The sequence below is a fragment of the Ambystoma mexicanum genome, chromosome 11 (genome assembly GCF_040938575.1).
Source record: "Ambystoma mexicanum isolate Mex_15411 chromosome 11, UKY_AmexF1_1, whole genome shotgun sequence".
In the NCBI taxonomy this organism is placed as follows: Eukaryota; Metazoa; Chordata; class Amphibia; order Caudata; family Ambystomatidae; genus Ambystoma; species Ambystoma mexicanum.
This window is the reverse complement of record NC_090934.1, coordinates 1,399,308,455-1,399,329,718: the sequence shown is the minus strand read 5'-3', so window position 1 is coordinate 1,399,329,718 and position 21,264 is coordinate 1,399,308,455.

The following is a 21,264-nucleotide window of genomic DNA, read 5'->3' as shown; positions in this document are numbered from 1 at the left end:
AACAAGAAGAGTCCCCTCGCGCAAGATCTGGCTGACTTGCATGATTGTGCCAGAGAAAACTGTCTCGAGGACGAAAGTCTAAAAATCAAGGACAACATGGAGGCATACCTTACTTCCCCACACAAAGTCTTTGAAGAGGACAAGTGTGAGGGAATGCCCACTGTCTATGTGGATGGATGCTCTTACCATGTTGACAACGACGGGGAGAAAGAACTGGTGGCTGGCGTAGGGAATGCATGGGTGAAGGAGTTCCCAGAACCCTCCGCTGGATACAAAATTGGTCCCCAAAGTAGTCAGGTGGCAGAATTGATGGCTGTGCATCAGGCCATCCTCACTGCTGTCCAGCATCAACTCCACGAACTGGTCATAATCACAGATTCGGATTATGTACGGAACGGGTTCGTGGAGCACCTGGTTAATTGGAAAGCCAGAGGCATGGTATGTGCTAATAACAAACCCTTGAAACATGGGAAGTTAATCCAAAACATTGATGATCTGGTCACATCGAATGGGATGACCATTTACTGGAAAAAGATCAAGGGTCATTCAAAAGTAGAGGGACCAGACAAAACTGGAATTGACTTAGCTGATCAGCTGGCCAAAACCGGGGCCATCCAATGGGATCTAATCGAAATAGAGTCCCTGTTGGGGGAAATCCAGGTCACTGCTATCACTAGGTCCCAGACAAATGCTCACAATGATCTTTCAACTGCAAAATGGAGTAAGGAGACCCCTGATGCTGATTTAATTACAGCTCAGAAGGGCGATCCAATTATAGGTAAGTTTTACCAACACCTTGAGGACCCTGAGAACTTTCCCCTGACGGATACCGATTACATTGGGAAAGAGGACCTAAAAGTGTTGATGAAATGTCCAAAAATGTTCCGAATCCAAGACGGTTTGCTGGTAAGGAAATCCAAAGCTGGCCACGATCAGTGGGTGGTTCCTACCTCATTCCGAAAGCCTGATGTTAAGTCACGCCCATGATGCGGCCACCGCCGGTCATAGGGGGTTTCACACAACACTGGAAATCTTGAGAGGTTGCATACTGGCCACACATGGGGCACGACCTTGACCAATACTTGAAGGGGTGTCTTGTGTGTGCACCATTTCAGCCATCATCCCTCACACACCGGGCGGCTCTCCAAAAGGGGAATGACACTCCCATGGTCAGATTTACAAATCGACTTTGTAGGCCCAGTGATTCGCTCCGCTAGGGGGAATAAGTACATGTTGACTGTGACATGCTTGTTTACCAAGTGGGTGGAATGTCTTCCAGCCCCAAATTGCAAGGCAGAAACTGCAGCTGCCCTGATGATTAACCACATCTTTTCCCGTTTTGGTCTACCTCAAAGGATTGAGTCAGACAGAGGTAGCCACTTCACCAGTGAAGTAATGACAAAGATGTGGGAGATACTGGGGGTTAAAAGGAAGCTACACATTGCTTACAGGCCAGCTTCTTCTGGAGCAGTGGAGAGATATAACCGAACCATTGTGAGCATCTTAAAAAAAGTTTGTGACAGATTCTGGGCCAAGTTGGGATATCCGATTACCTCTGGTCCTAATGGCCATGAGATCTACCCCTTCATCTGCAACCAAAATGTCACCATTTGAGTTGATGACTGGACGCAAGATGGTGCTTCCCCAGCATTTGCTCTACAGAACCCAAGAGCAAACGTTGATAAATGCCTCCACAACTCATGAGTATGTGGAGAATTTAAGGAAACACCTTCAACATGCTTTTGCCTATGCTCAGCGGAATCTAGAAAGATCAGCCGAGAGTATGAAGACCCACTATGACCTGAAAACTTCCAGGAAGGAATATCAGGTGGGGGATCGGGTCTATTTATACAATTTCCAAAGGAACCAGGACAAACAGCGAAAATTCTTGCCTACATGGAAGGGACCCTTTGAGATTATAGACAAGATCTCCCCTGTGGCCTACAAGATCCGCATCCCCAAAGGCGGTTTGGCAGAGGGGGAAGACAAGTGGGTCCACATAAACCAGTTGAAGTGTTGCCATCCCAGGCACACTTTGCAGCAACTGGTAATCCCAGAGGGTACCACTCCAGAGTAATTCAATTCCAACCCTAAAAGATCCTACATATAGCCTATCAAATTCTGTGTTTCTGAAGTTTATGTGTTCCTGTCTCTTAATTTAAAAAAATGTGCATGTTTAGATCTGTTGAGTTCTAAAATATATATGCCACCCCACTATATCAATGGTGGGGGAGAAATGTCCATGAGTAGGTATTGCCGCTCTTCCTTTGTCGTCCTAGGAGAAAGAAAACCTGGAGACTGGCCAAGGACGACGATCCGGAGAACGGGAGCAGAGACCCGAGGGGCCTGGGGTACCGCCCAATCCTCCCATCAGGACCAGCAAGGAGAACCGATCGATCAATACCGGATGGAGGAAAAAAGATGCTGAACTGTGCCATTTGCAGAATTGGAAGAAGATTAAGCGGACATACCAGTGCGTGGGTCAAGACCTTTGTGCACCCGACTCCCCATCGACTCAAATTCAAAGTGCAGTCGCGTGGGGGGGCCTTGTTGGGTGTCCTGACCCACGTTTGAGCTATCATGCTGCAACATTTGGTGCTGTGGGCTTAGAAAATCCAAGATGGCCAAAAAGCCCACATGTGCGCCAAAATCCAGGAGAACCACGCAGTTTGTGCACACTAAAATGGTTGCCTAACCTGCCACCCACCAGTGCGAGCATGAGTGGAATGGGTGCCAAAGGAAAAACACCAGTGCCATGTGTCGAACCTGGAGAATATACTTCCATGTAATATCTCTTGTTTGAAATGCTTCAATCCAAGGCAGATCCCAAAAATGGCTGCAATACTGGTGCTCACCACTATCAGAAAGCCGGCATTTTAAAACAACACCAGACATTTGTGTAAAACTGAATAAATGAACCCAAAGCAGGCCAAAGAAAGACTTACTGAGAGGTGGATACAATGTAAAGTTATATTCTGAAGTGACTTGAAGGTCTATAACAAGACTGGCTGAGCTCTGCAGGTCAGCAGCGGCTTAAACTGAAACTGGATTTAAAATTACCAAAAATCGAAATGTGTAAATAAACTGAGGGACAGACTTGTGACTGCCACATAGTTTGTCACTGTTAAAATGTCATAGTTTTGAACTTAGAATCAGCATTCTAGCTGCATGTGTAAAATTTGTTAATTTGAATGCAGAAAACTGGGTAACTAAAAGTGACATTAGCTGGGGCCTGGCTTAAGGAACTGGATTCTGCCTGACAACTTCCCCCCCAATCGGAGTGAAACTGGATCCACAGCAGTTCTCAGGCCTGGCCGCATTCTGAGGGGAGGTTACCCCTCTCTGATTGAATTACCAAGGGACTGCTAGAGACTAAACAAAGGACCCAGGCAGAGGGTTTATTGGAGGGGAGTTCATAAATGGCTTCCTCTTGAACAATGGGCCTTCCAGGGCCCAGGCAGATGGTTTATTGGGGAGGGGGGGCGTAAAATAGCTTTCTCTTGGCAGAAGCTGGGAGGGGCAGGGTCTCTGAGCTTGGCAGAAACTGGATAAACTGGTTTCTACACCATGTGACCTGGGAAGACACACCCCAGTTGGCCAGAATATGATTTTAAGAAAGATGTGTATAACTCATGGTGCGGACTTGTCAAAATTATCTAAATGATACCATAATTCTTGTGATTTTTCTGCCCACATTTTAAGAGGTTTTAGGACCTGGTGGTGTGATCTGGGGGGTTGCTAGCGGAAAATAGGGTTTCACTCCAAATGTATGCATGTTAAAAATCTGACACTTCCTTATATAAATGCATACCTGCCTTGCGCACATTTGTATAAATTTTAATGACAAACCAATGTTGCATAGCCCACTAAAATCGAAAATATGTTGCCATTTTTGAATGCAAGCCTCCAGGAAGAGCAGAGTTTGATCAGAGTATACCTCATGTGATATGTGATGGGTGCATGTAATTTTAAACAAATGTATATCTGTGCAAATATGTCTTTAGGTCAAATATAGTTGTGTGTAATTTGACAGGGGAGTGTCCTTTCTGCAGGCCATTAAATGACATCACTATGACACATTTCCTTCCCCCAATCCAAGCAGTGCGGGAAGCTTGACCAATGACCAGTTGAGAGAGGGGCCGGCTTAGTGATGCTGCACACACCCACTTTCAAAAGACATAAAAAGAGCCACTGGAAGCTAGAGAGGACATTCAAATCCAGTTGCTGCAATGCGCTCCGCCGGACCAAACATCCAGAAGATACCAGATCCACTCCAAAGAACTTGATTCAGAACTCAAAGCAAGGGCCTAAACCCACAAACTGAGAACTCTTCTCAGCAGGCCTCAGCATCCAGCAAACCTAACAGCGGTAGCAGCATCCAGGAGCCGTGCAGATCAGCGCTGTGTCCAGAGAAAGCTGTGCAGAAAGATCCAGGAGCTGTGCACAGACGCTGTACCCAGAGATCCAGGGGCAGTGTCAGACCAGCAGAGCAGAGACCAGACGCTGTGCGCAGAGACCGTCCGGGGCGAAACCAGAACCAAAGCCATCTTGACCCGATCCATGAGACCTAGACCTTCCAAATACATTGTGAGTACAGCTAGGACGGTGTGAAACCAAATCTCTTAGTTTCCAGTGATATAATTCAATCTATTTAATCTAAGTAGAACTGCCTCCTAACTGTCACTTGTCAATTCTGCAGCCGCATAGCTGTCACCTGTCAATTTGAGTTACTTTAAATTCGAAAAACGACCTTTACAAAATCGTTGATATCTTTGGAACCGTTTGGGCTAGAAACTTTTTTTTTAATTTCCTCTGAAAGCTTAGAATCTTAGCTTTTCAACGAACCTAGAACCGACTTGCTACTCCTTATACTTTTGCCGTAATCGTGATTCACGCATTCGCGAATTTTGCCGCGATTCGCGATTTGGTTAAAAATCCAGACACGTGTGAAAACAGCAGCTTCCTTGCTTTCCTTTGCCAAAAATGTGTTTAACCTGCTAGTTACTCCTAGAGCATTGTTAAAGGGAGCCTGAGCTCATCCCAAGTATCTTTCACTCACCCCGAACCTCCTAAAGGGAATTAAAACCATTTTCAGCATATTCCTCACTTCATTGCCAGCACATATAAAAGCATTTTGGGCCTGTGTTTCAACTTCTATCCGTAGTCTAAGCTTGCTGGGGTGAACTGAATTACATTTGATTGCATGTCTGAGAACTGTGTGCTACTCTTCATTTCCTTACATTGCATAAGGGGGGTGTGGATTGCCAGAGCAAAGTGATTACGTTGTTTTGTTGAAATCATATTGAGTATTTTCTGTACTGCATTTTCATTCAACATTGCATCCATCTGAACTTATATAAAGCATTCTCTACCACCTTATTCTTCTGTTCCTATTCACAAGTGTGCTACCTCATCCTTATACTACTCCTGGGTAACCAAATCAGTTTACTAGTAGGACATTATTCACTGCTCATGTTTTAAGTGTGATATTCAATTATTAATTCATTATAAAAGTGTGATATATATATATACTGTTTAATTTTTGTTCAAATAAACCTTTTAAACTTGCAAAACAGATCTACTTCTTGGCTCAGTGGGGTCAGGGGGATTCTAAGAGAGGAGTGTTATACAGGGGTTGTCATCCAGAATATGAACCTGGACATAAGATATATCAATAAGGGTTTTCATTCAGTATCCCAGGCTAGGCATTGACTTGGCTGTAGTGCTGGATTGAATCTTCTTACAATGTTGGAGTGTTAAGCAAAGTTCTGCAATACATCAATGTGTTACCCTAGAATAGAACTACTGTATTGCTTCTTGGCAAATAATCATTCAGCAGTTATTTTCTAGGCTTGCACATCGATGGTTCCAAACAGTGTACACACGTCAGCAACAACAGAGAGGGTGCCAGGCAGCTCTGGAGTACCTGCAACGAATGTATCAAACTACAGGAATCACACCACCTCAAAATCATACACGGGCAGATTACAAGAGTTTCTTCAGCCATTAATATTAGCAGAAGATGCAGTACACCTTACTCGATATTGCCAGTCTCAAGGTAGTTTTGATGCGTTTGAACATTCCCAGCCCTTCCTGGGTACACTTCCTTCCAGACTTCTCTGCACTTCGCTCAGGCTCTGGGCGCTTTCTAAAACTTCAATAGATCTCATGTTCCAGCTGCCTTTCTCAGGCACTATGCGCTTTGTCCAGGGCAGAGGGTGGGCACTGCCATCAGCCTTTCAGTACAGAAGTTCAGTGCTTTCTCATGCTCCAGATGGTGAATCACACACCCCTGCAACAAACATGCCGTTCTTATTCCCCCACCTCCCGAACCCTGATTGGTAGGCAGAGTCATGCCTCTTCCTTCAAAATTCCATTGGCTCTGGGTGTTTGAGTCCTCCCCCTTAACCCAGGTGTTACGTTCTAGAGTATATAAAGCCTGGCCGGCCATCTTGGATTTGGCCAGTTTTTCTTGCTGTGTGTTTTGTGAAGCCATCACGTGAAGTTGCAGAAACACTGTCATTTCAACAACTAACCATTTGATCATCCAGTGTTTTGGATAGATTGTCATAATGCCCTTTAAGAATAGATTGCAATAGCAAGGCCTCCCACACCAAACAGGCACTTCTCAGAAGGGTGGTACACCCACAGCAGCCGCAAATATGGTGAAGTGGGAGAATGGAAAAACAGGCTCCTGTCCTTCCCCTCTCGCGCCTGGCCTAAAGGATCACGGCCCAGACACCCGCCACGAGAAGAGTTTGCCCATCTACCAGACGACCAAATACCCTGGTACAGGAACATACGGATGTGTCCATCTGCCTGCCCAGCAGCCCGCCCTACCCCTGCCGATACCTGCGGCACGGATCAACTAGACTAAAACCTACACGTCGTTAGAGATGCCATGACGACCTAGCCAACGGTCAGCACACCTGTGCCAATATACACACTGGACACTCCCGTACCAATCTACACGAAGAATATACTCAGTGCTATGACGTAGGCGACAGACATACTCACGGACGTGCATCTTTATTATTTTCCACATAGGCTCTCAAAATGCAGAAACGCAAGACGCATCATGAACTCATCTAAAGAGCTTGCTTACGCTTCTCCTAAACCCAGGTGCCATAATGAGAAATATAACGAAGACACAATACTGGTCATAAGACAATATGATACTATAACCTAAAGCGCCTGTGCACCAAACGGTTCCACCTATACACCAGGCCTAAGTAGGCCGCAAGCAAGAGCTCCCATGGACGTTAAAAGAACAAGAGTCAGGTTGCTGATCCTGCAGGATGAGCCTGGCGAAAGCAGACAGCCAAGGTCGTAATGTTGCAAACCCACATTCCAAAAGCAGACCATCAAGGGCACGATGTTGCAACCTCGCACGCCGCGCACCAACGTTAAAGTCACACCTGCAAATTAAACCAGGCACACAGTGGAAAAACAATATTAATTGTGCAGAATTCTGCCTCAAACACGGTCCCACCTCACGTGACCAAGCCGAATCTGACAGGATGCCAAGCCCAGGAGAAAGAAGGCGTCTGGATCCCTCGTTACAAGACACAGGCAGATACACTTAAAAGGCTCAATGGACATCTGCGACAGTGGGAGTAGTCGGCTTTCCAGCTCATGAATAAGTCCTCACATTGTCTGCACGTACTCATAGTGAAACATTGTTGCAAATGACAGGTACACCGAGAGCTGGGAACAGCGATGGTCCCAGGCTGGGAAGCTCGCGGGCGCACCAATCAGAACATGGGGCTCTTATCACTGACGCCATTAACATTAACCAATCATCAGGAGCCTTCATGTAACAATTCTCATGTATCTAATTGTAGGGACAACCCAGATATATCACCTGACTAACCCTTGTCCACTAATATTGTTCTCTATACGTATGCTATACTAACCCTACTACTCGAGCAACCAATTAAGAGTGGCGATAGGTTTTTTGCTAACTTTCTAAGGTGACGCAAGTAGCGCGTCATACTAAGGTAAAAAGGGCCTGCGAGCCCCACGATTGTGTGTGTGTCAGGACGGAGGCGTACGATCCTTGACCCATCCCTGCCGTTTTTGTATAATAAACAGCAGAGTCACCTTGCTTCTTGTGTGTGTCTCATACTCTATCTCTTCTGGGATATACGGGAGGAGTTGGGGCCTCCCTGCCCGGAGGTCTGCGGACGGCCCGGCCGACCCCGGCAGAATTTTCCCCCCCGACAAGTTGGAGGCACTGCTGAGATCTGTTTAAGATCCGCCTTTTTTATTTTTGCTTTTTCCAGGCACTCCAGTTGCGAGGAGGCCCGGCGGCGCGGCCCCCTCTGCCGTCGCCCCCTTCTGAGGACTACAGGACCATCGCGGAGCTGCGAGAAGACCGGACAGCGCAATCCGGATATTGGCCCTCGGGAGCCGGTTGAGAAGTATCCCGCCCGCGGTTGGCGAGTGTCCAGACGTGGTCCAGACGAGGGGAGGTGGCGAGCCGCTTGGAGGGGTGCACGCAGTCGAGCGGCCCCGCATCAAGAGAACTTGTGAAATTGTGAGGGAGGGGGGAGGAATTAAATACGGGAGGGGGGAGGTGTTACACAGGTGCGCGGCGAAGGTTTGACAATTTATTGTTGGAAATGGAATGAATGGTAGCAGAACAAGTGCGAGGGCAGTGGGCTATGTTACGCGAAGGGAGGGGGCGGAGCACGAAAACATCACGTGCGGCCGCTCGTAGACACTGATTGGCCTAGGTCGCGACTACGTGTAAGGGTGTGTGTGTGGTTTCCTACGATTTGGCATTTATTGATCAATGAGTAGATGAGGATCCCTATTGTTCGAGCAAGACACTCGATAGGTAGATGACGTTTCCCTGTAGGCGGTAGCTAGTTAGTTGCCCAATAGGAAGATAATTGGCTGGTTAAGCCCTCCTGTCGAGGGGCGTATCACACGCGAGGCGACGCAGCGTGCGCAGTCCGATTATATTATTGATTTGATTACCTTGTTCCAGGAGTGACAGGAAGACAGCTGTAAGGGTAACGGGGGTAGATTGCAAGTGTATTTTGAACTTAAAGAATATATGAAGAACTTACCAGTAGCTCGAAAAGGTCGGTGACGTCACCAGTAGGGCTTTCATAGGATATCGCGAACACAAGGCATCTCCGTTTTGAGAGTGATGGGGGAAGAGAAGTGTGGTAAGGGAGTGGAAACGGAGATAAACGGTAAATGAGTTGATCGGGGAAAGGCGAAACAGGGAACTTGGCTGCGCACGGAGAACGCCGGCCACGGCAAGTGTAGAAGGGGGAGGAGCACATGAAATTAGGACGACTGTATAAGAACGTCATAAGGGGTACGCAGCCGCAGGGGGGCTACGTGCGCCTCGGCCGCAGGGGGCCGTAAGGGTGTTGTATAAAGAAAGTAAGACAGGAGAAAATGTACAAATGTAACATACTATATTTTTTATAATTTTCCGTAGCGGACTATTGTAAGTCCCCAAACTTACGGGGCCAGGTAACGATATAAGGCTGTATATTGTAAACTACTAGTGAGATAAACTGCTACCAGATAGGGGAAGGGTAGCAAGTGGAGCGCTACTATGTCATACGGGACAAGATCGGGAGGGTGGGGGAACACCCTCACTACCCCACTACAACACATATGCACAACACTGCCACCCCATAGGGAGAAACTGATTAAGTATAGCATAGAATGGACCCAGGGGACGGATAACAAAATGCTGACACCGTGGCCGCCTAATGGTAGCTTCGATCCATATGTCCAACATTCATTATTAAACCATCTGCACAATACATATAAAGGGAAGAAGTTGGCAAACCACGTGAAGGTGTTTAACTTATGGAGGATGTTCCAGGGGTCCCGACCAGGACCAAATGGAATGTTCACTATGGGGGAAATACCGGAAGACAAAGAGATTAAGGAGGAAGGAGAGGATGGGAAACAGGGGAATGAGGACCAAAAGAACACGGGAAACAGAGGAGAGGGAGGAGAAAAGGATAATAAAACAGATGAAATAAAACAGGAACCGAGCAACGATATACCCCTAGCAAAGGGAGTGAAAACAGAGGGAAGGGGGTTGTACCCTTTAAGAGAATTAGGAGAAATAGAAAGAGGACAGTTAAGGGCGGCTGAGGGATACTCGAACCCCGCATACAGCCCTCCACCATATGTAGCTCATAGGAAAGTGCCAGCAGGGGAGGGGTGGACCGGAGAAGACCAGACTGTGGAAATAGGAAATGATGAGTGGGTAGCTGCACAGATATTATTAAAATTACGAGGTTCATTAACAGGAGAAGAGAAGGAGGTAGTAAAGAAAACAGAGGAGGATAATGCCTGGGAGAGTGAAATGAGGGGGGAAGAGCTGTTAAGACAAAAGGAAGAGATTTTGGAGGAACGACTAGCAAAATTAAGGGATGAGCAGAATGAATTGATCAAGCAGCTCGAGAGAGAAGAGAGAGAGAGGAAAAGGAAAGAAGGTAAGAACGAATTGGAAAAATAAGGGAACGAACTGAGGAGCAAAGGAGAGAAGCTGAAAGGGTAACAGCAGCAGCAGAAAGGGTATCAAGAGTAGTGCTGCGAGAAAAGAAAACTGAAGAAGAAAAAGAAAAAGAAATGGCAATGTGGAAGAGGAGGCTGCTATCAGAAACAACTAAGAAATACGAAGAAGGGAGGGTGTTAGAGAGTATAGTAGAAAGAGAAAGGGTGAACTGGGAAATGAAGAAAGAGGATGAAAGAATATTGGAACAGATGAGAAGTGAAGTGATGGAGGAATTAAAAAGGAAAAGGGAGGAAAATAGTAGGGAGATGGAGGAGAGAAATGAAGAAGAAAGAGAAGATAGGAGAAGGGAGAGTGGAGCATGGGGGGATGTATGTAGAAACACAGAAGTAGCAACAACATCAGCACAAAGGGGAGCGGTTGATGAGGGAGGAAAAGGAGAACTGGACCTAATAGACTTACAAACAGTAACGATCAAGGGGAAAAAGACCGAGTGGGGGGGTGCCGTTTATGACTAGCTTTTGTAGTGAGGAAGAAGGAGTGGAAAAGGAAGGAAGAAACAGTGAAAGGGAAAGCTTAGATAAACTATACATCTCCCGGACCAACACAGACTCACCATGGATCAGTAGGAGAAAGGAGGAGCTGGGGAGAAGTGAGGAGGGAGAGCAAGGAATAGCAGAAAGACAGGCACATGAAGCCACACCATCCCCGTCACGCCCTCTCCCATCGCACCCTACATGTTCAACCACCTCACGCTCGTTACGCAAAATAAAACTAGCGCCCTTCACAGACGAACTGACAACCTATGCATGTCGGCTTAGAGACCTCCCTAGTCGCAGGCAGGAAAGACGAATACACATGCCCACATTAAATACAGGAAATGATGGAAGAAGGGGAAAAGATGGAGGAAAGAGTTACGAGCAGGGGAAATATGGACGAAGTTGAAGATGTAGAAGAAAGAGAAGATGAGGAAGGGTGTGAGGACTCGATATTATGGAACACAAAGGATGAAACAAGACATAACTTAATGCCACTTTTGGAGAGAGGAGGGGTTAGACCACAGTATGTCCCTTGGAAGCATACTGATAAAGAAAATATAAAATGCAGGCTTCCATCATTAAGTGGAGGTGCGGGTAAATGGATATATGAAATGGAAAAACACACCGCAGGACAGAAACTGGAAGTAGGAGATGTAAAGGGCCTCTTAATATCAATATTAGGGGATAGAGCGGATGACATTTGGAAGAGAGCGGGATTCCATGGGGTAACAATAACAAAAACATCGCATGATGGGGCACCATTCGCAAACTGCAGACATGCACTATGGCAGGCACTGAGGGTACAGTACCCAGACACATCAGACATAGGAGCAATTACCTCCCGCAAGATGCGTGAGAACGAAGATCCTGTTGATTATATCCAGGAAATCCAAGAGAAGTGGCGCATGGAAACTAGAGAACAATGGGATAAAACACCAGCAATATTTTACCATATACTGGTACAAGGGCTCCCAGAAGGAGTTCAGAAACTAAAGAAAGTAGTGGGAATGGAAGCAAAACCATGGCCCGAAATACAACTGACTATAGTGCATCATTGCAGGACATGGCAAGGAAATATGAAACAAAAGGAAGAGGACAGGAAAACGGAAGAGGCTAAACTAGTACAGAAAAAGCTTACTAAATATACAATGGAAGGAGCACTAATAACTACACCTACAACAATGATCCAAAGCCCCACACAAGTAGTGGCTGCACAAGATTCCTCCCAAATGCCACCTTCACCGGCTACAACACAACAGGCGCCGCCAATACAACCATACACGACCAACATGGGGGGAGGACATACAATGGCAGGAGCTGGGTATTATAATTATAACAGGGGGAGAGGAGGAATTAGGAGAGGGAGAGGATACGGATATAGTACCCAACAGCAGGTGGGAGGACTTAGAAATTCCTACCCCACAGGGCAACCAGTATACCAGGACAACACAGGGAGCTTTCAATGGCAGAGTAGGGAACCACTGGTGTGTTGGAGCTGTGGACTATTGGGGCACATGTCACGCATGTGTAGAGTTAGACCAGGAACACCATCATGGAGTGATCAGGGACAACCAAGGCCCTCACAGGAACAGCAGGGCCTACCACAACAGCAGACGTTGCAACAGGGAAATGAACAACAACAACAATTAACACAACAACAGCCACAAACATATTCACTGCCACAACAACAGGTAGCGATAACACAACAACCCCAAGCACCACAAACACAACTGGGTAGGGTGACAGTTTTGGGACACAACCCTTATACCGGAAATGGCCAGTCGTTGTACCCTCAATAGGACAGCCCACAGACGGCCTTGGTGTGTCCCATCCTGTCAGTAACACCTAATAGTGCGGAGGAACCACGTATAGAGGTAACGATAGGTGACAAAAAATTATCATTCCTTGTTGACACCGGGGCGACCCGGTCTTGCATAAGGGAAGGTAAATTCAAGATGTCAGGCGAAGCCATGAACACCCAAGGATTCTCTGGGGCTAGAGGGTTGGTTCCCTTTACTGATAACATTCCCTTATCTATTGGAGATTATGATCTGTCAGTTCCACTTCTATATTATAGTGCCTCACCAGTAAATATACTGGGGAGAGACATAATGAACAGGTTGAATATGACGATCTCCTTTACTGAGGACGGCATAATTTGCTCTACTCCAGGGATTAACATGCTCACAGCACGACAGATTATGCAAGCATACTGCGGACAGACAGCGATTAGGGCGGAGCCAGTAGATGGCGAACTATTTCAGTATGGAACAGATATGGCAATTGCATGGATGCCAGGGATAGAAGGGAAAATATGGAGGAGGCCAGCAGCTTATCTGTTCAGACCAGAAACACCTGTTAATGAACAGGAAGGAAAGGTGGTTCTAATGGACATTGAGAGCATTATTGCAACAGCTGACTACATTGCTGTACATGCCCAGGACAAAGAAGGGAGAGCATGGAGGGCCGTGATAGCATTAGCAGAAGGATGTAGGCTCACCCAGGTGTCAGATGAGGAGCTGTTCTCAGATGAAAAGGAGGAAGGTGAAATGGTGTTTATGATGAGTGTGGAAATATGGCTAAGAGTGGCTTACAAACAAGTAGCGCAGAAAATTGCAATGGCACTTGAGGCACCCGCATGCACCCCAGTCCCCTTCTTTTAAGGAGGGGATGTCAAAGGTACCCAAATCATTGTGGACTACTGGCCCCTATGACGTGGGGTGCATAAAAAGTATAGGGGGAGTAAGAATAAAATTGAAAAAAGGTGCAATACTCCCCAGAGTAAAACAGTACCCACTATCAAAAGAGGCAGATGAGGGCATATATGAAACCATAACGGCCCTTATAAATAATGGTATATTGGTCCCCTCAGAATCACCATGTAACACGGCTGTGTACCCAGTGCGCAAGGCTAAAGGGGGGTCTTGGCGCTTCATACAGGATCTCAGGCCCTTGAACAACATAGTAGAAGCGGAATATCCCGTAGCAGCAAACCCGGCCACAATATTGTGTGGCATTCCAGCAGAAGCATCACGATTTACGGTGATCGACCTTAAAAATGCTTTTTTCTCTCAATACCACTACACCCAGACTCACAAGATCTGACGAGCTTCACTTACAGAAACACAAACTGGAAGCACACCAGATTGCCACAAGGGTATTGCGAATCACCCTCAATTTTCAATAGAGTCATACAGATGGATTTGGGTAACATTGAAGTGGAAAGCACAGTGTTGCAGTATGTGGATGACATAATAATTTGCAGTACAAACGAAAGAACATGCAGAGAGGACTCATTAAAGATGTTGACAATATTGGCTGAAAAAGGTTACAAGGTAGACATGGAAAAGATACAGTACTGTCAAGAACAGGTACTTTACATTGGTCAACTTATATCCCAACATGGAAGGAAGATTGCACCACAAAGAGCACAGGCCATTTCAAACACTCCAATGCCACAAACTGTGAGGGAACTGCAGCAGTTCCTGGGGCTGTGCAACTACTGTAGAGCATGGGTGTTTGATTACAGCTCGTACATAGGACCCCTGCTTGAGGCGTTAAGGGAAGCTAATAAAGGGGAGAAAAAGCTGGGGTGGACGATGGAAATGAAAGAGGCTTTTGATGAATTGAAAGATGCGATATCAACTGCTCCAGTACTGGCATCCCCAGACTATGAGCGACAATTTTTTATATTCTCACATTGCGATTCAGCAGTAATGAAAGCAGTGTTGGCTCAAAAAACAAGCATGGGCTACAAACCAGTAGCATTTTACAGCGGCCACTTAGATCCTGTGATGTTAGGCCACTTCCCTTGCGAACAAGGTCTCGCCGCAGCTGCTTTTGCGGTGGAAAAAGCATCAGCAATCACCATGGGGTGCCCAACTACACTATTTGTGGAACATGCACTATTTGCGATATTGAATAAACCTAAATCCACCCTAACCACGCAAAGAGCATCAGGTTATGAGACCATTTTATCCAGAGCTGAACTATCAATTGTTAGATGTAGCACGGTCAACCCTGCAAGGTTCCTAGCAGAAGTAATTGAGGAGGGAGATTATGCCCATGACTGTACGCAAATAACTGAAATGTACTCATGTACTAGAAAGGTTGAAGAAAACGCACTAGAGGGAGGTGAGCTCTTGTTTATTGATGGGTCATCAACTATCGATCAAAGGGATGGTGTAAGGAGGACTGGGGCTGCAGTGGTCAAAATGATGGAGGTACCGGTGTGTGTGGCAATGAAATGTGTACAATTACCACAGCATTACTCCGCTCAAGCAGCGGAACTAGTTGCACTGATCTTGGCGTTGAAGGAAAGCTTTGACAAACGGGTGACCATATACTCCGACAGCGCATATGTTACATCCACTGTCCACTCAGGGCTGTTGAAATGGAGAAGAAGAGGGTTTAGGAGAGCTGATGGCACTCCAGTGCAACATGCCCTCTTATTGGCTGAACTAATTGAAGTAATAAATGACCCCCCCAAGAATTAGCTTTAGTAAAATGCACCGCACACACCAATGGTGAGGACCACGTCTCGAAGGGGAATGCAGCAGCAGACGCACATGCGAAGTATGCTGCATATTTTGGTGAGATATGGAACCCCCCCAGAGTCACAGAGAGGGAGGGAGGGGAATGGCTAAGGAGATGTTGATAAGAGAAGGGCACACCCATCTCCCAGCCACACAGATTATGGAGCTACAAGCGGCTGCACCAATGGCCGAAAAAGAAATATGGGTAAAAAGAGGATGTACAATGTCACCGACCGACGCACTATGGCGCCAGGGTGGCACTGGAAAGGTTGTAATACCATTGGCACTTTTGAACACCGCCCTGAGCCAACTACATCATCCAGCCCACACAGGCAAGGAAGTAATTGCAGCACGAATTAGGGAAGACTGGTTCTGCCCCGAGTTAAATTCTCATGTGTCAAATTTTATCAGTAATTGTCTCACATGCCAACAGTTTACAGCCGGCCATACTCTAAAGGTGATAAGAGGTACTATACCCCGGCCAGAGGGACCTTTCCGGCATCTCCATATTGACTATGTTGATATGATCAACATATGTCAAGGAAATAGGTATATGATTGTAGTAGTATGCCCATTCTCTAGGTGGATTGAGGCAGGGCCCTGTTCACACCCAGATGCATTTAGAGCAGCTAAATTCCTAGTGAGGGAGGTCTTCCCAAGGTGGGGAGTGTGCGAGGTGTTAAGGTCAGACAATGACCCACATTTCGCAAACGAAATGTTCCAGCACATCACATCCTTGCTGAACACATCAAGCATAAATTTGCATGTGCATACCACCCACAGGCCAACGGTGTATGTGAACGCCTGAATGGCCTATTAAAGGAGGCAATCGCAAAGATACAGCAAACAACAAAGAAGAGTTGGTTATATTGCCTTCCATTAGCCCTATTTGAGCTAAGGAATAGACCAGGGTCCGACCACCACCTCACCCCTCACGAGGTGGTTACCGGACGTCAAATGCGCCTTCCCCTAACGCCAAGAGCATTTACCGACCACGAAAGCACAGCGAGTGTTCTTGGTGATGAAATGTACCAATATGTGTCTTCTTTGATTACTAGTGTAGTGTTTGTGTCTCAACAGCTCGAGCGCACACGGGGCGGGTCTAACAGCAATCAACAAGAAGACGCGGATAAAGAACTGGAAAAGGAAGGACTGTGTAGAATTGCTAAAGGTGACCACGTACTACTTCGCAATTTCAACAGGAAATGGAATAGTCCACGATTCACTGGCCCCCATCTGGTAGAGGAGGTATCAACGAGAGCAGTAAAGCTACAGGACAAGCGTGCCTGGAACCACCTAAATGATGTAAAGATCTACAAACCACAGACCCGCCCCAGCGCCACCGACAGGTCCATTGGGAGAACAGCAACAACATCACCAACGGAGGAAGAAAGTTCTACCACATCCAACGGCCCAAGTGTTCCCATACCCTGCCACTCCCCAGACTCCCCAGAGACAATAACTGAAGAAGAAAGGGGTGATCCCCATACTGCCCACCCCATGGTCACACGCTCAAAGAGTAAAGATCCTTCCGCCAGTTGAGCCCAAACCCCCTGCCCACCACCCACTGACCCTACCCCCATTGCAGTAATACCTGAATTGAAGGACATTGTCTCGCACACGTACACATGTAAACACGTGAATGCTTTCTTTTCTTTTCTCTCGCACATGCAGGAACTGCGTATTATTGTACTGCTAAGAAAATAAATAACTAACAAATTCACTGCCCAGGAGTAGATGGTACCCTCAGACGATAACTACCCAGAAGAATTGTCACACCAATTTGTATGTGAAATAAAAAGGCCAACGTACCTGAAAAGGAAAAAGGTACGTGTCTACTACACAGCATTCCTCTTGGCCATAGAATACTCAATGCCCCACCTCCACCCATACTTGCCTGCCCTAAGAGATAGATCGCTTAGATTAGCGTGGGAACAGCTCTTCGCCTGGGCACTGAATGACTATTTGATAGGGAGAGCTTAAAAAACAACAACTAACATTTAATAACCAGCATATTGAGAATTTTCAGGCAGGCAACTCTAACGTCGCAAGAATACGCTGCCGGACTGCAGCAAGGTAAGAGCAAAATGCCGGTGAAATTAGCATGTGTAATAAAAATAATAGGGATTTTCATGATCACCGGGTTCTTGGCTGCCTCTGTATGGCAGTACCGCTGTGCTATCAATATTATTGCTGTACCCAAACCTAACCCACCCCCATCCCCATCCCCAGCTGCAACCGGTGTTACGTCAGGTGATACTAGTCAAATTGCACACAAACAAAATAGAGTTCAACGCAGCACATACTCAGATAATAAAGGTATTGACAACTATATACAAGATTCAGCACACGTCTCAAACAACATATGGTACCAACACATGACCCGCATTGGTAAGCAGACAACAGAAGACAGCTGCTACGTTTGCTCATTAATACCATACGCCATGAGCGCTTCTCGAACATTTGTTGCAACAGAAATAGATGAAGACAGCACGATGCATAATATACTTGGCACTGTTCCAAACGAAAGGAAGATTTCAAGGGACAGTGGTGCATATGGTGTGGAAAACACGAGACTCATACCCATACGAAAACAACTTCCTCAAGACTTATTTGAGTTACCACAAGAGCAGTTTACATGCTGAAGCATTCAGATACATAACAAGTGGTCCTGCAAAAGGGGAAACAAAGAAAGTAACACTGCAGTATTTACCATGTGATTGGTACGCCACTGAAGTTCCTGGTAAACTAGGATGCTGGGAGAGGCCACTGGTGACGATAACGGGGAAGGTGTACTTGGACAACAAGTGGGAAATAGGAGTGATTGGCAGCAACATGGTAACAAAAGAAACTATTTCAACTATCGATGCACACAACCACAGATGTTGGATGACTTGGATCAAGTACGTGCCCATGCTCACGTGGATAGAGACGGATGAAGACCCAATAACAATACTGCCGCTGACTGCGCCCAAGGTATGCTACCAACATAAAGGAGAGGTGGACTTAGGATACAACACCAACTGTGCAAGCGTGATGGAGTTACCTGAGGGGGGAGCGGGAACAGCAGTGATAATGGACCATTACTGGGCCTGTGGAGAAAAGGCATACCACACACTGCCCCCTCTGTGGAATGGTGTATGCACGATGGTGCACGTCAATGTACCATCACTAGTGGTACCCCAGAAGCATGTGAATGTGGCGAACTTTCCCAAAATGGATGAAGGGGACAAGAGAAAGAAGAGATCTGCACCACCTCAGGAGGAGCCAGGAAACAGGACCAACGGCAATAATACTGTCCTAAATAGAAGGAAAAGACAAGGAGAACCTCTGACAGGAAATTACCTATGGGGAAGGTCGGAAACAGCACTCACTTCAATTCCGACAGAACACAGACTATTCAGCAGAGCAGCAATGTTCTTCTCCTCAATAATCCATCCGGGACTGCAGGCTTACGCAAACGCAAAATGGCTCCAGATAACTAGATGGGAACTAATGATGACCATCAATTCTACAGTAAATGGATTCAACGCAATAAAAGAGGAGCTGCGAGCTATAAGGATGGTAGCACTTCAGAACAGATATGCATTGGACCTCCTCACAGCCATGGAAGGAGGAGTCTGCGCAAAGATAGGACAATCATGCTGCACGTTCATTCCTGCCAACGATGCTGACAACGGTAAACTGACTGAAGCAGTTTCACAATTGGCCCAGATGCACTCCAAAATGATGGATGAAAGTAAAGGCGTGAAAAAGGATGAGAGCTGGTTTTCGCTATTATGGTCATGGATGCCATCTTGGCTGTCAGATGGACTGAAAATTATAGTTGGTTGTACTATTTTGGCTGGAGCTACACTGATCATAATAAGATTTTGGAAGGCCCGGAAGGCACGCACCACTGACGAGTTACCCATTGATGCCAGCAGATGACGGCCAGCAAACAGGCATAATAATACAAGAGAGAGAAATTGCGCAACCAGATCATCACCAACCACCTGGACCCACCATCGGTGAAGATCGAGAACCCAAGAAATCCCAGGAGTTACATAGGGAAATGGGTATACTGTACTCCTGGAGGAACATGTGAATATATGTATTGGTCATTTGAAGATCATGTTAACCACTATGGACATTTAGGAGGAATAACTAAGATATGGAGAGTAAGAGGAGATAACGAAAAGGATATGTTTGTGGTCGACAAGTCGACCAGAGGGGGGACTGAAGTGGGAGAATGGAAAAACATGCTCCCGTCCTTCCCCTCTCGCGCCTGGCCTAAAGGATCACGGCCCAGACACCCGCCACGAGAAGAGTTTGCCCATCTACCAGACGACCAAATACCCTGGTACAGGAACATACGGATGTGTCCATCTGCCTGCCCAGCAGCCCGCCCTGCCCCTGCCGATACCTGCGGCACGGATCAACTAGACTAAAACCTACACGTCGTTAGGGATGCCATGACGACCTAGCCAACGGTCAGCACACCTGTGCCAATATACACACTGGACACTCCCGCACCAATCTACACGAAGAATATACTCAGTGCTATGACGTAGGCGACAGACATACTCACGGACGTGCATCTTTATTATTTTCCACATAGGCTCTCAAAATGCAGAAACGCAAGACGCATCATGAACTCATCTAAAGAGCTTGCTTACGCTTCTCCTAAACCCAGGTGCCATAATGAGAAATATAACGAAGACACGATACTGGTCATAAGACCATATGATACTATAACCTAAAGCGCCTGTGCACCAAACGGTTCCACCTATACACCAGGCCTAAGTAGGCCGCAAGCAAGAGCTCCCATGGACGTTAAAAGAACAAGAGTCAGGTTGCTGATCCTGCAGGATGAGCCTGGCGAAAGCAGACAGCCAAGGTCGTAATGTTGCAAACCCACATTCCAAAAGCAGACCATCAAGGGCACGATGTTGCAACCTCGCACGCCGCGCACCAACGTTAAAGTCACACCTGCAAATTAAACCAGGCACACAGTGGAAAAACAATATTAATTGTGCAGAATTCTGCCTCAAACACGGTCCCACCTCACGTGACCAAGCCGAATCTGACAGGATGCCAAGCCCAGGAGAAAGAAGGCGTCTGGATCCCTCGTTACAAGACACAGGCAGATACACTTAAAAGGCTCAATGGACATCTGCGACAGTGGGAGTAGTCGGCTTTCCAGCTCATGAATAAGTCCTCACATTGTCTGCACGTACTCATAGTGAAACATTGTTGCAAATGACAGGTACACCGAGAGCTGGGAACAGCGATGGTCCCAGGCTGGGAAGCTCGCGGGCGCACCAATCAGAACATGGGGCTCTTATCACTGACGCCATTAACATTAACCAATCATCAGGAGCCTTCATGTAACAATTCTCATGTATCTAATTGTAGGGACAACCCAGATATATCACCTGACTAACCCTTGTCCACTAATATTGTTCTCTATACGTATGCTATACTAACCCTACTACTCGAGCAACCAATTGAGAGTGGCGATAGGTTTTTTGCTAACTTTCTAAGGTGACCCAAGTAGCGCGTCATACTAAGGTAAAAAGGGCCTGCGAGCCCCACGATTGTGTGTGTCAGGACGGACGCGTACGATCCTTGACCCATCCCTGCCATTTTTGTATAATAAACAGCAGAGTCACCTTGCTTCTTGTGTGTGTCTCATACTCTATCTCTTCTG